Consider the following 12,453-nt stretch of genomic DNA (forward strand, 5'->3'; position numbering starts at 1 on the left):
TTCATTTCTTAGTTGCTCTTGTGACGCTCTACTCCACATAGTGGGACCAATATTGGGCTACTTTTTCCTCCCCTCTTCCAGGACATCTACATACTACCTAATATGGAAAAAATGATGAGGGCCTGCCCAGAATTTTCTGATGCTGGAAAAAGTCCTCAAATCAGTGAGTTTTCTCTGGTTTTTAAGGTCTGTGTAAAAATTGGCAAGGCATTATTTACTTATGATTTATACAGTTTCTTGAAATGATATTAGATGTGTTTCCTGATCTGTGGAGATGGAATTCACAGCCCAAATTCCTCTATACTTTGCTTCCAGTACTGTTAGTGGGTGACTTCATCCTGTTCCTCTGCAGCAGAAAATACAGAAAAGAAAATACTGTGCCAGAATCTTTGAGAACTGAGCCTGGTTTTCCAGCAGTTGCCTTAGACATACAAGGTTTTTGTTGCTTCCTAATGGAAGCACAACATGTTGGGCATTGTAGCAACAGAGAGTCATTGTTCTGGAGAGCTTAAGTTGAAACAGATGTGTTAGAAGTTGGAGGGAAAGAAGAAAGACACAGCATAGCAGCATGGATTGCCCAGATTCGCTTGGCTGGCAGAAACTTGGACTAGAACTCAAATCTCATGGCTTCTAGCTCGTAGCTTTTTTTGGGCTGGATCCTGTTCTCTGTTTATATCACTCATGACATCTGTCTTATTCCTGAGACTTGCCAGGTAGTTGCAAGAGAATAAATTAATGGGACAACAGCCCTGCAGAATGGATATCCAGAAGTTCCCAACACCATAATTACATTTTTTGGAAGGGGAAAGAAATAGTGATTTTATGGTTTTGTTTGTTTGTTTGTTTTGGTTTGTTTTTTTTTAACATCCAGTTTTGCTAAAATATTGCAGTCACAGGAATGACTTGTAGATGACTTCTATGCAAGGATCAGTAGGAATGGCTTTACAGTCTGGGATGTGTTTCCCTACTCTGAATTTTTCAGCTTCATTGTCATGTTGGCAGTATAGCAACTTGCTGCTCTCTAAGGAAGCGCGATGGCTGTGCCAAGCCTTCATGCCATTGTACTTCTGTAGATGGGTCAGGAATGATTGTGGCTTTTTTATTGGGGTTGGGGGGCAAGAGGGGGGAAGCCAGTGGTGGGGAAGCTAATCACAAGAGAATTGCATTTTCTTTTGCATCCGATCTCCAAGGTCTTGCAAGCAGGAAGGCTCGAGTTGCTATAAGGCCCTGGTCTGTGTCTGACAGCAAGGTTCTGGCTGAGAACTCTTAAGGTTTCTGGCAGCCTCCCTGAAAGGGATTTGAGTCCCACTATTGCCTTAATGGTAGATGCAGTGCAGTACGGTTCTACAGAAGGTTTATTTTCCTCATGTTGCTATTTAAGTTATCTTTCTGCTACTGGTCACTTTTGAATGGGTGAAGGGGTCTAGGATGGAGAAGGGGGGCTTGGGTGAAATAGACTTCAGTAAGTATTATCATCAGACAGATCCTCTGGTAGTTACAGGAAGAAGGTTGTGTTTTTGTCTGATAGTAAGTGCTTTGCCTCAGAGTGAAAGGGGTTGATAAAATAAATGAATTGGACCATCAAGTTGAGACTCTCTGTATTGCAGTATCAGTTCAAAACCTCTATTTTTCCAGTGTGTTGATAGTGTAAGACTTTTCTTAATTGATGCCTTAGATACCTGTTCAATAGGACATGGATTTGACTAATCTCTTTAATAAGCATATGTTTGGGCACTCTTTTCCAGATAACCTGCTTGGTATTTTAGCTATCCTTGACTAATTAGCTTGGAGGACACACAGACAAGGGGGAAGGTCCTCTCTAGCCTGTGGCTGGAGCAGGAGAGTCGCTTACCAAGAAAAGGAGTTAGAAACAGGAGAAGCTTTCAACCTGTTAGGGCTCGGATCTTGCTGTGAGAGGCTTGGTAGAGATGAGGCAGATGACACTGTTCCTCTGTCGGCTGTTTGCATGGCGAATTCTCCTTTCTGGTTGTCTTATAAGTGAAGAATTTCTGGTTATTTGGTGTTCCCTTGAAGTCTTTCAGGACTACTTCTTAAATGGAGATAAGCAGTTCTCTAGCAGCAAAGATAGAAGATCAGAAAGGACATGTCAGATTGTGGAGATGGTCAAGTGCAGAAGAGACCTTGAGGGAAACCTGGTATTAAATTCTGGGAAGCCTGTTGAAGCTTTGAAGAGTTCTGGTAATGGCAAGTCAAGCACAACTGTTGGAAGGTTATTCTATTCATAGTTACCTGTAAAGGTAAATATGGTTCCTAATTTCAGGTTTGTAGTTTAGTCTCACTTGCTAGCTGTTGAGATTTAGCATATATTTTTATTCACTAGTTTGTTTCCTGGTAGCTGACATAGTAATGCACAGTGTGAGGCAGATGTGAATCACTGGTAGCTTTTGTCAGATCACTCCCTTGTTTTTCAGCATTTGTTGTAGAATCTGAATGCTGGAATTGTGTGGTGACTTAGAAATGCTCCTGCCTACAGAGAATGAGAGGTGACCCCTTCCCTCATGATGAGGAAAGCTGCATGACTGAGGCTTTCCTGGGAGTATCTAGCGAGGTACTTCGTTCTGGGAATAGCAGGTCCAGTCTGAGTTTTTCCTCTTTTGGGTCTGGATGTCTGTCACAGGAGGCTTCTTCCACGTCCCTGGAAGAGGCTGTTGATTCCTGTGCCTCGCTTGCCTATGAGGAGCAGCAGATAATCTCTCTAAAAATGAGATGAAATTAAAAACCAAGCAAACAACACCACAACCAGTATGCCAAGTCCTTAATACATGCATTTAATACAAATTTCACTAGCTCTAGTTAAATTGCTTGGTTAAATACTGGAGTCAAAGAGTGACAGATCTCTGTCATCTAGCCTGGACTATACTGCATGAAGTAGGTAATGCTCACTGTTTTGCCTTGGTGATTTGAAAGCATTGCTCTGAGTACTTGAGGAAGAGAAGCAAATTTTTTTCTTGAAATAATAGCCTTAATTATCTCGTTGTTGCATGAGTGACCCTTTTCATTTCTGTGGCTGCCTGTCTGGAGGAGGAGGTCATTTGCCATGACACCTTGAAAAAAATCGATGGAATTAAAACTTTCTGAGTACACAGGTCACCAGACATAAATTAGGTTCTGAAATGTAAAACTAAACGAAGCATGTGGAGATGAGTGCAGCAGTCTTTATTTCCATTATTAGATATCCGATTATGTTGCTTCATTTGAATATCTGGTCCCATGCAGCCTCTGCTCACAGCATCTCCTCCCCTCACTGCATCTGTTTTGTGTAATGTTGGGGAAACTGCCACAGGGACTTAAGGCAGACCTCTGTGCCAAGCATAATATAGATGCTTTAAAAAATTCAGATGTTAAAGTTCTCTTCTTATGGCAAGGGTTCTTCTTGGGTAAAGGGTCTTGATGGAGTGGTATCCATAGAGACCTCTAGAAGGAGGAAGAACAGATGACAGTGGTGTTTCAAGAGAGAAAACTGAAAGCTAGTTGATGTTTTTTCTGTTGAAAGACTTCTATTAAGCACCTGGAAGGCATAAAATACACAGTGGAAGGACTCTGATTTAACTGAATGGCCTTGCAAACAGCCTGTATGTGGGAGAAGAATGGACAGATGCTGGAGTGGCATTCATTCATGGGAAAGCAGGAAGAGGTCCTTATTTATGTTTGATCCAAGGGAAGTAGGCAGATTGGCAAGTGGAGCATTTGGACTATGAAGATAAAAGCCTGATTTCGCCATATGGTTAAAATTAAATGGTTCAAGAGCTCTCTGCAATATTTTGGACTAAGTGTCACTGTTTGAGATGGAGGATTGTCAGTCATGCCTCAGGATGCACCCAAAAGAATGGAAGAGAAAGAACCTTGGACTGCTGTGTTTTCTTTTAATATTGAATCTGCTGTTAGAGCTATCTGTCACTTGAATCCCCTGTTGGAATTTGAAGAGCTTAATTGGGAGATCCTGAAAGCTTCCAAAGCAAACAGTGGAGCAGAGTAAATGTTAAGCAGCTGTCAGTTAGTGCTTAAAAACTCAACTGGCTCTCCAGCCTAAGCAGGGAGCTGTAGCTGTATTTGTTGTAGCTCTCAGCTCTGTGCTATTGTACAGGAAATAGTTCATGCTCATTTCCAAAATCTCTGGTGATGCTTTGAGAGCTCATAGCTGACTTACTGCAGAGTGACAGTGAGGGCTGTGTGCTGTCATCTTTACATCCATGTGATTTCACTAGTTGTTCTTGATGCCTTTCTGAATGCTGTTTTCAGAGAAAACGGCGACAAACATAGGGAACATAACTGTAGAAAGTCTTGTGGAAAAATGCCATACTAATGAGTTTGGGAAGTGATGGATTAACTGGCTGCTTTTTAGTGTCCAAAGGCAAGAATGTTTTCTCTCAGAGTTAGGCAGAGCTTTACAGTGAGACATCAACAGCTGGACTGTGCCACTGCTGAGCTGAAGTACAACTCAGGTTTTCCTTATCTTCAGTTGATAAGAAATGTGTAATGGAGAATGGCAAACACTGCTGCAGCTTTGAGTGCTCAGCTTCTTGGTGCTCAAGGTGTAACCAAGGAATATGTGATCAAAGTGGCTGGGACAAGCAATCTGTAAATTTGTGTGGTATTACCTCATCTTTCCTGATTTATTTTTTAGGTTCACTTTGCTAGTTTTGATCTGCATCATATAATGATGACAGTAAGACTTGATTTACAGTAATGAGAAATAACGTGTCATGCGGTAAAGCTGAAGTGCAGCAAGAACTGTTAGCGAGACTTGACAGAAAGCAAACGGTCCACTAGCAAAAGCCATCTGAGCTTTAAGGGTTTGAACTTTTAATTTCAATTTCATCTAGCCAGGACCACAGGTGAAGGGGAGCAAAAGATAACCAAGTCCAAGTGAGCTGTAATGTTGGTGAGGCACTGAATGTTGCTTAACGATTTTTGACTTGGGTGTCTAAGTAGACTAACTGTGCAGATATATGCCTAAATAAGTTTTTTAAAGAAGCTGAGGCATTTGGTGATACCACCACTAAAATAAAAAGCAAGTGAAATGAAAGAAAGCAACAGCAGCCTTAATAAAAGCATTTTCAGTGCTAGGGTAATAGGAATGCATTCATAACATAAACAAAAATCAGATGAGTCTCCTAGAAGGATTTTGAGGAAATAAACAAATACTGTCTGCTGTGATACAAATCAGTAGTATTAATACACCTTGATATATTGGTCAATGGCACACCGACAGCGTAAGCTTTTCAGAGCAGTAGAAAATTGAAATGTATCTGGAAAGACTTGTTTAAGTAGTAATATGGTGGACGTTATCAGACCCTGGTAATAGCCTGTGGGCATCTCTCCTTGAAAGCAGTAGTGATGAATGTTTTAGGAACACAAATTATTGCAGCATAAATTTCACTGGCAACAGCCTGCAAGCAGATCTTCTGTGGGTTTACTACAGCTCTTTGAAAATGACTGAGGTTCCACCAGCATGCAATGTGTTGGTGAGGGTAGGTCCAGATACCTATTTCATGCAAGTGTTACATACTCGCAGAACCTAAAGTGTGACAATAACTATCATGAAGATGTAATGAGAAGGACTAGAAAGGATACTTGCACCTGGAAGAACGTCTGTGAAAAGATGAAATATGCACAACCTGGGAAATAATATGCTCAGTTTGTAAGGCACTGTGCAAGTCTTGATAGTAGCGGTCTTGGCACAGTAACTTGATTGCGTGAATTGAAGGCATCTTAGCCGTCCTCTTTGGTGGTGCATTCCTTAAAATAGTCCTGCAGTAACATGGAACAGAGTTGTTTGTTTCCATAACCCTTGCTTAATTTGCTTACTCATCACACTTGTTCACTAATGACAGCTGACCAAGAAACACTATATGTGGTGTTTTTTACTGCCTTATACAAGTCTTCAAAACTAAAATGTCTAATTCTTTCCTGGTGACTGAGCCTGTTGTTTTGTGCAGAAGACAATTTTTGCAAAAATTGTGTAATGGTCCTGTTTAGTTTTTGCTCTCTTTTGTGCTTTTGTTTGGTGGTGGTGGTGGTTGTTGTGATCTTGTCATGTTCATCTTAGCTTCATTTCCCTTTTCATCTTAAATTATGTAGTTTGTATGATGAGGCTTATTACTCTTCAGAGCTGCAGCCCAACAGGTTGGGACTGCCCTTGCAGAATCTGTGTCTCTTAAAAATTTTTGGTTCTGTTAGATTCTTCCTTTTTGTGTACTGTCAGGGTAAAATACAATGGCAATGGTTGTGTTCATTTTCTCAACTCTCCCATGCTAAATACCAGAGATATTTCCTACTGAAAGCTGTTTGGGCTACTGACTGCCTACCCCTCTATACTTTACTGATGTAACAGTGACTGACTCGGGGTGATGTTTTGCTGCAGATGTCAACAGAAGTCATTACTGGGATAGATTTGGAGTTGGAGATTTTTAAACGGACACAAATTATGCCTCATGCAATAACTGTACCTGTAAAAGCTGTAAAAGCTTTTTGTTACAAGAAAGCATAGGAAGCAGTACAACATCACCCCAGGAAGATGTTCTCTGTGGTGTTTTCATATTTCTACTCAGAGATGAGCCTTGACAGTTGTGTGAATGAGTGCACTCTGGACAGGGTGTGCAGACAGCTCGGTGGAAGTCACAGGGACTGTGAAGTACAGACACAGTGGCACTTTGGTAATGTAATTGCTGAGGGTTTTCTCTATGTTTTATCTGTGTTAAATACATCATATCTGATGTATTTATTCCTGTGTTCAGGTTCACTGTGGGGTGCTGTTTTTTTCCCCTTGTAAGTGTACTACTGCTTTACAGAGTGGATGTTTCTGGTTTTCCATGCAGCCTGTTGAAAGGCAGTGTAAACTGGAGCTCCTGTTTACTTTTGAAAAATAACATTCACTTCCAAGTGACTTGAGAGGATGCCAGATTGGCCAGTGGTGAGATACTCTGAGCTCTTGTGACTTGTTTTTTTCTACTGCTTAAGCTGGTACGTTGCTTGTGGAAGTAGATTTGTTCAGAGTCCGCACCTATAACAAAAAGGTGAGATTACGCATTTAAACACCAGTTAGCAGAAACATAACTATACTGTTAAGTTTTGCTTGCATTCTTGTGTATGTATGTTTCAGGTATATCACAAAAGTAAATCCTGACCTAATATTTTGGGGTTTTACTAGGGGTTATTTTCTGTCTTGCATTCCTGTAGTGAATTTTTTTTCATATCAGAGTATAGTAACATAATGTTTTGGTGTAACAGACATAGTCTGTAGTTATGTCTTCCCACAGCAATTTTGTACAGCAATCTTAATGTCTGCAGTGATTCTGCGGGAAGGTTGTTATCCTTTTTTGTACAGGCTTTACAAAGTTAGAGGCAATATTAAGTCCTCATCTAAAAGGAAAAAATTACCATGAGCTTGGACTAAACAGAAATGGTAATTAAAATGTTAAAACAATTTTAATTAATCTGATTTGGTGACGTATAATTTAAATTTCTGTATTTTTTTTCAGATTCTAGGTACTCTGTGTGTATTTTACTGAAGGGCATAACTCATGGTACATGTATCTCAGGACTACATTATTGTAGTCTTTAAGAAAATGACCAGTTATTTTTGAATCTGTACTGGAATTGTTGGTATTGACGATACGCTTTTCTGATAAACAAGCTAAATTAATCCAAGGAAACTAAATGCAGTGTTGTTAAAACTTTTTTTCACATTTTCTTGGTATAAACCAACACTAGGTCTAAATGTTAAGCTGTTTGACTAATTTTAACTGTTTCTATTCAAGGCATATGGTGTCTGGACTTCTATAAGGCTGAGAGAAAAGATAATACGGACTGGCGACTTCCGTAATAAACTTGAGCAAAATGGAAAGTTCGAAGTCAAGTTCATTCGCTGCGCAAACCACTGCATTCTTTTAGAACTGGTATCTGGAAGTAGTTCTTGCTATTTTGGCCATTTGCGGAAAAAGTGACTGTCTTTGTTAATGAACCCTTTTCAAGGGTTCACAAAAAAAGGCAAAACATGGTAACAGCACTGAGGAAGTAAGCTGAATTTGGAAAGGCTGAAGCTTTGCTGGTTGAGTTTGAAGTGGGGTGTGGTTTATGGCTTGACACGTGGATCAGTCACAAGGCAGCTGCTCCTGCCTCCTGACATCTTGGGCCTGCTTGACATGGGGTTTATTTAAACCAAAGCACTTCTTTGGTTTAACTTGTGTGATACCAGTCGCTATAAAAAGAACTGTACAGAGATGATGTATCAAGCTTTTATTGTAGCAGAGACCATTTTAATACTAATTTCAGCTAGGCTGCTGCAGCTGCTCAATGGACAAGTAAGAGCTTTTTGTAATATATGGCAGAACGTAAGTGCTATGGTGTCAATGCTCGTTTTCAAGGGGAAGAATTTCCCCCCCCCCCCCCCCCCCCCCCCGGTGACATCAGTGTTCCCAAGAGGAACAGGCTAAAAAAAATAGGCTTTTTACCACGTGAATTTCAACTGCAAGGCAGATTCGTTTCTTTGTTGTGTGGCGGTGTTCTTATTGTTTCTTAATGTATTTAAAAAAACTCACATGTTATTTTTGCATGGCACCAAGGACTCTGCTAAATGTCTCTTGTCAAACTGGGAAGAAAACCCATGCTATCCTTAGATTTGAAGGTTTTACTGTATATAGGAAGAAACAGAAGTAACTGTTCTGTTTGAAAGTATCCTGTGCAAACAGGATCCAGATTTTACTGGTATGTGGTTTGACTTGGCTACATTAGAAAGGGGATTTCTGTTTTTATTCCTTTCTGCCTGCTGCTGTCCCTTGTAGGGATACAAACACTTGTGTTCTGTGTTTCTGGCCAAAGACGCAAGGTCAGTTACCTTCTGCCTGTCCTGTGTGTCCAAATGAAATTTGCTTTATTGCCTGGAAAGAATATCGTGTTTATGCTACTAAGGACTAATTCCAAAGTGATCTTGGAGAAATATTGGAAGATGTTTAGGAAATCAGAGCCAAATGGTGTAAAATCAGATCTAATCCAAGATCCTGGCAACAGCCTTGTGAGAGACTCAAATGTTGTTACCAAGTGCTTAAACAAAAACATTAGTTTTGAAACTTTCTGTTGGTGTACCTGATCTTGGTCGTCTTGTTTCTACGTTTCTGTATTGATTTGTCACCATAAATCATCACCATACATATTGAAGCTCTCTTCTGTGTCTTCTAACACATTTTTAGTTCTAAGGAATGCATTAGTATAATTTGAAACACATATTACATGGGTGACCATCTTTTTCTCAGTCAGAACTTAGTTGAGTCAGCTTCCAGGATAACCCATTTTGTTAGTCATAATGTTTTTAGTACAAGTCTAGACTCAACAATTAGACTTGAAGGAACTAGACCAGATAAGATTGTTTGGGCTTTTATAAGAGGAGGAGAAATTCTCTGTTGAATACCGACATCCACCCTAAACACTCAGCTATTCTGAGCACTTGCACAGAAAGGAAGAGGGAGGTGAGGTAATTCACAGAATCACAGAATGTTGGGGATTGGAAGGCACCTCAGAAGATCATCTAGTTCAATCCTCCTGCCGGAGCAGGAACACCTAGATGAGGCTACACAGGAATGTGTCCAGGCGGCTTTTCAATGTCTCCAGAGAAGGAGATTCCACAGCCTCCCTGGGCAGCCTGTTCCAGTGCTCTGGCACCCTCACTGAGAAGAAGTTTCTTCTCAAATTTAAGTGGAACCTCCTGTGTTCCAGTTTGTACCCATTGCCCCTTGTCACTGAGAAGAGCCTGACTCCATCCTCGTGACACTCATCCTTTACATATTTATAAACATTATGAGGTCACCCCTCAGTTGCCTCTTCTCCAAGCTAAAGAGACCCAGCTCCCTCAACCTTTCCTCATAAGGCAGATGCTCCACTCCCTTAATCATCTTTGTTGCCCTGCGCTGGACTCTCTCCAGCAGTTCCCTGTCCTTCTTGAACTGAGGGGCCCAGAACTGGGCACAATATTCCAGGTGTGGTCTCACCAGGGCAGAGTAGAGGGGGAGGATTTGAAGGTTAAAATTCTCCCATGTGACCTGATGCACATCTTCTGAGTCCTACATTATACCTAGTTTTCTGGACTGGAAAACCGAATGTGTAGTTAGTATGCTGCATAGTGCAACTAACGATTGCATGTGAGGTTCAGTTGCCAGCTGCAGGGCTGGAAGAAGTTGTAAGGCAGAGAAAGCAGAAAATTTACAAACTGGTGAGAGATATCTTACCGCTGTTGAGGGAGGCAGATGTGAAAGTGGCTGTGTGCCTGTGGGTTCTTGGGGTAAAATAATTCCCAGGTATGCAGCTAGAATTTTGATAGATTTGAAGATGCACAAATTATCCAAACATTCCTGATGACTATGAGTAGAAGTTCCCTGCATGTGTAAGGAAGATCTTAGCAATTTCCAGTCTGTTTTCAGATATTTTGAGTTTCGGCCCTGTCTCTTGTGCACTTGCATGTCTGTGCTGTAGGTCTGTTAGTATAAGTAGCTTTACTCATTTGTGAAACGTCTTGCAGAATCTGCCCCTATGGAAAGAATAAAGATTTAAGCCTCTTTTCAGTGTGGTGTTGATTAATACTGAGTGTGACTTGTCGTTTTATTGTTGGGAATTAATGATTTCTACAGAAGAATATTTATTCAGTGATGTGTCATTTTTTTTACCCTGGTAGCTTTACTTTTTTTTTTTTTTTTTCTGAAATGTTTTGTATTAAATTCCAGTTCTTACTGACGGCTGTGATATTGGATAAATAAAATAGTGACGATCCAGCACTCAAAAAGATCCAACAAAAGTTAAAACAGTGGTGTTTAAAAATTCTATGTCTTCCAAAATATTTTGAGCACTGGGAAGATAAGACAGAGTGCATCTGTGACTTAAGGATAAGATGAACTGATTTCTGTTAAACTGAAAATGGGAAATGACTGCCCAGGCTTTACTATTGTGCAACGTAACCAGTGAGAATAGGATGAGAAAGTATTTCCTGAAGTGTGTAGTGAGTTTAGTACCACCTTCTGTATTGGCAGTAGCCAATAGAAACTGCAGGGGCAGCAGGTGCCTTCTAGGTTTAGTTACACAGGATAAAAGTGATGGGTTTTCCTCCTTGCTTATACACTTCCCCACTTTGTTCCCCAGGCTGCAGTGGTACCTGCAGACAGCCCTGTTGGAATGACCATGTGTGTATATATATGAACACAGAGAAAGAGCGAGTCTCCTATGTGTAATCCATGAAGTTAACAAGCTGTGCAAACCCACTTTTGCTAGATCAGCAAGCGCCCGTGAAGTTTAACTTAATAATTTTTTTTTTTTTTGCTCTTTGCGTTCCTGCGGGTGAGAACTCTTAAGTGTGTATCTATCTCTGGGTGTCACCAGCCGTGAAGTGACTTTTAGCAGTAGATTTAAAACAAATAACTTGTTATGCCTTCTGCAGTGATCAAGTGAGGTGAGGCTCTGCACAGAGCAACAACGTGAATTTGCTGCTTCCAGTGGTATAAAAGGCTTTAAGGGCAAGAGGCTTAGTAGTGCATTGTAAGCAGTTTGGTGGTGGTAGTAATTACAAGATCCATTTTTACATAAGATGAGCATGTAAAAGGGGAGTGGAGTAAGGTATGCTGCCCCCCAACTAAGTGACCTCACTTGCCAAAGGAGCCCATTTGTCTAGAGGGACAGAATTACCTTTTGAGCTGCCTGTGGTTGGCTATCAGCATGCCATGGGCTGAGCAAACCCCAGCTGTCCTGTGCAGATATAGATTTCATCTTTCCCATTTGTTTGATCGCTTCGTAAAGTGCTTCTGGTTTGTCCCATTAGATATTTTGGAAAAAAAAAAAAATCAAAGCATTTTTCTTCCTTAGAGAAAGACTCAAAATCTTAGTTCCTTGCCATGCAAAGGTCAAGTCGTTGAAGCATCTCAGTCTGCTCAGGCTTGGTATCCAAGGAGTTGGTTGGATAGGAGCAGTCTTGGCATGGAAAACTGCCTGGGTTCCTCCCAGCAGCAAAACAGGCTTCTCTTACCCTTCGTTGTGTACTGCTTGGAGTGGGATAACATGCTTCCAGTGATAGACCTGTTCCTGCTGGCCTCCTGTAGTTAATGAATGACTGGTTATCGATGATGTACACAGAGAAGATACATCTTAGGCTGAAGGATTTCAGTACATATTAAAAATGAGCCCGTAAGGCTGAAAATTTGAATTGCTTTATGGTCTGAAACTCAACTTCAGAAGAGTATCAGCTAGCAAACCATAACTGCTGCAGAAAGAACAGTAGAAAAAGCCACCAGTAAGTGGAGCAAGGAAGGAAATCTGACTACAAAAGGTCTTCTCATTGTTTTTATTGTCATAATGTATTAATAGCCAAATTTCAAGCATGCAGTTCTTCAAGGATGAGCAGCTTTGCAGATCAGAATTTGGCAGCACCTGTGTCGTGGGCACAGGGCTGTGTGTGAG

Source organism: Patagioenas fasciata, chromosome 4, assembly GCF_037038585.1.
Source record: "Patagioenas fasciata isolate bPatFas1 chromosome 4, bPatFas1.hap1, whole genome shotgun sequence".
NCBI lineage: Eukaryota > Metazoa > Chordata > Aves > Columbiformes > Columbidae > Patagioenas > Patagioenas fasciata.